The sequence below is a fragment of the Buceros rhinoceros genome, unplaced genomic scaffold (genome assembly GCF_000710305.1).
Source record: "Buceros rhinoceros silvestris isolate BGI_N320 unplaced genomic scaffold, ASM71030v1 scaffold9411, whole genome shotgun sequence".
In the NCBI taxonomy this organism is placed as follows: domain Eukaryota; kingdom Metazoa; phylum Chordata; class Aves; order Bucerotiformes; family Bucerotidae; genus Buceros; species Buceros rhinoceros.
This window is the reverse complement of record NW_010394822.1, coordinates 22,643-27,080: the sequence shown is the minus strand read 5'-3', so window position 1 is coordinate 27,080 and position 4,438 is coordinate 22,643.

The following is a 4,438-nucleotide window of genomic DNA, read 5'->3' as shown; positions in this document are numbered from 1 at the left end:
GATCAGCCCAGCGTGTGGGCAGAGTGGCCAGCTGCTGCCAGTCTCGGTTTCCTCGTGTGTGTTTCTTCAGTGCATCTCAGCTAGAGTTTAGGCTTTTCCACAGACATACACAAATTTACTAGCAAATCTACATTTTCTAGGTTTTTTTATAGTTTATGTATGATTTTCTCCTATATGAAACACTCCCCAGAGCTGCCATGGCATCTCTCTCTCTGTCGCTGAAGCGTCTCCAAATCCCACGTCTTTTGTGGTGCTTGGTGGAAGAAATCCACCGAGTCCCCTTCTGGCGCTGTGAAAAGAGCTTCACGGCTCCAAGCTGAACTGTTTGTCACAGACTCCTTTATGGAACCATAGAATCATTTCGTTTGGAAAAGACCTTTGAGATCGTTGAGTCTAGTGAGTTGGTTTTGTGGTGGAGTGTTCTGTCCCGGGCACTCCTCTGCCTCTGCGCCAGAGGCGGTTGATGTTACACCTACCTGCCAACGTGTTTGTTAAACTTTCGAACCGGAGGAAAAGCATTTTGAGCTGGTGTTTGTCAGCGGGAGGAGCTGACCAGATAATGAAGCTGGCGAGTTTGTTGAAATTCTTTGTCGATAACATAAATACGTTTCTGGTGAGTAATGGCTGGGTTTCCTGCTCTCCTGCTTCCTGAGAAGATGTTTTGCTGAAAACATGTTGCATGAGGAATTTTTTGGTGCCTGCCCCTGCTGTCCTCCCCCCAGCTCCCCCATGGATTGTGAGGCGATGGTGAAGCTGGGCCTGTGCTCACCCAGCAGATCTGCTCCTCCGCCTCTCCGACCCCGGAGGCTTGCGCTCCAGTCAAGGTCTGAGCCCAAACTGGAGAGGGACCGAGGTGTTATACACCACCACGTACCCCTGCTGGGTCTGTTTTTAGAAACTGGGAGGACCTGCTGAAGTCTGGGGACTCCCTAGGTGCTGTTCAGCCTTTTGGGGAAGGGATCCTGCCATGACCGCCGTTACAGGCAGACCCTGAACCCCACCGCCGGCCGCTTCCCCAGGACGGAGTTCTCCCAGGCGAAGCTCCAGCCAAACTCCTCAGAGGTTTTGGTCCTGGTGCTCCTGAACACGATGAGGTGCTAGGCTGGGGGTCTGCAGTCCAGACACTAGCCTACCCTGGCTTGGTCTGGGCTGGCAAAGCCGCTGCTTTCTGCTGGTTTAAACCTGAACTGTGCGTCTCCAGTGAATTTTAGCCACCAGTGGTGTTTCGTTTTCTGTCGTACTCCAGTTTTTGGTCACAGAGGCTAAGCAGGCCTCAACCCTGGCTCCAACACATGTGAAAAGTATTTGCAAAGCTCTGAGTTAACTCTCCTGTACGTGGGAAAATATTGTTCTTTCTGGGTCTTTCTAAATAGCTCTGTTCCTTCCCCCGCCCTTTCCTGTATTATCACAGCTTGGCTCTTAGTTCTTCAGAAATTGCTGTTGTTTCCCCGTGTCTTCGCATTATAACAAGTTTCATGCCAAATGTAGCAGACGCAATTCTTGAAAATCAGTGCCTGAAGCTACCTGTGGAACAGCAAATTACTTTTCCATAACTGTCTTCACAAAAGAAATTCAAATGTCCCACTCCAAGCCTTCCTGGCTTCTCCTGCTTTGCAAAGGCGCAGCCCTTGCTGCGGATCTGTATTTGTTCGCTGCATTGATATCGCCCCTGCAATTGTCACGTCCTGCGCCAGAACGGATTGTGTCTGCCTGGTCGCAAAGAGGTGTCTCTGACGAAGAGCAAATTGAACTGCCTCGCTGACACGCGTGCAGGTTGTAGCATTTCTCTTTTCCTCGTTGGCATAAAATTCAGGTTCACTCAGTAAAAATGGTCTTACTTGGCTATTCAGGTTTTATTGATGCTGAGGTCTGTGCAGAAGAGTAATTACAGAGGACTAACCATCTTTTCAGCAGAAATTTTTCCTTCGTCTTTGTTATATTTTAACATATTTCATACTAAATAAGACCCACCTACAGTGTGACTAATTGCTGTAAATGCTTCTATCTACATGGTAAACTGAGGCACAACCTAGTGAAAAGTTGCCCCCATGATTTATCCTTTATCTCTGGCAATACATGACAGTTGACCCAGATCCTCCATCATTCCTTCCAGTTATCCTTAGGAGAGCTGCCTGTGAAATGAGAGTCTCTTCATGACTGTTGCCAGTGCTCTGAGCGGAGGGGGAGGGTGGGCTTTTCCACGGAGCCCCAGCAGATGCAGGGGGTTTGTTTGGTGGATTGTTCTCAGCAGAGGCGTCCTGAGGAGTGTTCACATCGCTGGTCTTTACAACAGGAGCTCTCAGTCTTATGGGACTTTTGTATGTGATTCTGCTGTTGCTCGTAAATCTTGAAAGAGCAATAAAACATGAGCCTTTCAGAACGCTCCCATTTATTACATCCTGTACCACAGCAGGAAAACAAAGCATCCCTCCTCCGAACATCTCGATGCATTGTCTACTCGAGGGGTGCTGCGGGGTGTGAGGGGAATAGCTAACACGGAGACGTTCAACAGAGGAGTAAGTTCACGAGTGGTTATGCTGGTTAAACCGAGCAGCCACGCGTTTGTGCAGAGGGGGCGTACGCTGGCTAACCCCTGGTACCGTCCCCTCGTGGTTCCAGCGCCGGCACAGCCCCAGCTCTGCGGGGCAGGAGGCATGGCTTTGCCCTTGCAGAAAACGCCCTCACGGCCCATGAGAAGGAGGATCCCTGGAGGGCTGCTGCCACCAGGAACACCCCGAGGTACCGCAGAGCCCTGCCTTCCCCACCGTCCCCCAGAGGCAAACCCAACCCTGAATGTTGTGGAGAAAATAGGGGGGGAAAGTCACTTTTCTTTCCGCAAAGAGTGTTGTGTGGATTCCCCTTCAGCAAGGACGGAAGAAAGAAAAACTCAAGGCAATGCAAACGTAGGTCTCTGTTCAACTTTAATCTTTTATTGCTGTTTGCTTCTCCAGAGTTTTTCAGCTCGCTAAAAATACAGTTAAAGTCTAAAAAGGTGAGTTTGCTTTCCCACATGTTTTTTTAAAGCTTATATTATTGATTGTTAAATAGAAAAATAATTTTCCCCCCTGCTTTTTCGCCTTTGGTGAGCTGTGGTTAGTCCCCCTGCCCTGGTTTTCCTGAAAATGGCTGTGGAGCTGCAGCGTAACGTCACCACTGCAAACACTGCCCTAAAGAAAAAACCATACCAGTCTGCCAAAACAAAACCCTGTGGTGGGGTGGCCAACATCGAGAATTCTAAAAGAAGCTGTAACATGTTACGTGGCATTAGCCAAAGAAAATGGTTATGTCTGTCTTCAGAGAGCACTGGAATAGTGTAAGGAAATCCCATTTCCCAATATATTGAGCTTTTAGGTAAGTAATAGGGTAAGATCTGAGGAAATCAGTTCAAATCACAACCTTTTTGGAAAAACTATGAATTTTAACCATGTGTGAATATTGCAGCTACGTTATTTAAAGAAAAAATGAAATATTCACACTGAAACATTCAAATTGACATTTAAAAACTTCTCAAATGTGACGCTGGAAAGAGCCGTTTCCTGAGCTGTCCCCTTCTGCTCGGCAGACGAAAAGTGTGAAGGACCATCAAAGCCTCGTGCTTCAAGCGCAGCCCTCCAGAGAGATGGGATTCCCGCAGAGCTGCACCGGTGCGTGTGGCCGAGCTCCCCGCTTCCTTCCCGGCACACCATATCGGCCACGGGCACCCCGAAGGAGGATGCAGAATAAATCGGCTTACAGAGAAACCCGAAATCCAGACCCAGTAGATTAGATGAAAGGAACCCAGAATCCTCATCTAGAAAGTAACTTTGGATCGTCTGAGGGAAGAAGGGGGGAAATCGTGATAGTGCAGATGAAATTTGTCACACGTCCTTCACTAGACAGGATGACCCAGACGTTGGTCACTTGTGTGTGAGCATTCTTTCCTTGTTTCTCTATTGTACCTTCATGTAGGACAAGATATAGGGATGAGAAGAACTACTCCACGTGTTACCATCTTCCTGATCCGCAGTGTTGAATGTAAACATACTCCAGACAAAACCCTTCACAGGCACTTAAGAACAGATTCCTTCTGAAGGTCCTCTGCAGAGCTTGGCAACCGTCCCTCCAGTGTTGCGCTAAAACTACAGGCTGGCAGATAACCCATCCTAAAGTTTTCTTTAGGGTTTTTTTTTTTTTTTTTAAATTGAATCCTCATAGCTTTATCTTACAGTTCCTTGGAACTCTTGTGATTTAGTGCAATGGGTTCATTTTCACAGAAGAGCAGGAACAGAAAGTCCTTGGTTAGTGTCTGGAGGATCACAAGGTTAAATTCTGTGTTCAGATACGATTTGTGAGTTGGTAGTTAGAGCAAATACTTGATACAAAACCCCAACAACAACGATCAAAAAACAAAAAACAAACCCTCCAAAAAGCCCAGAACCCCGAATGAGGTGAGAGATGT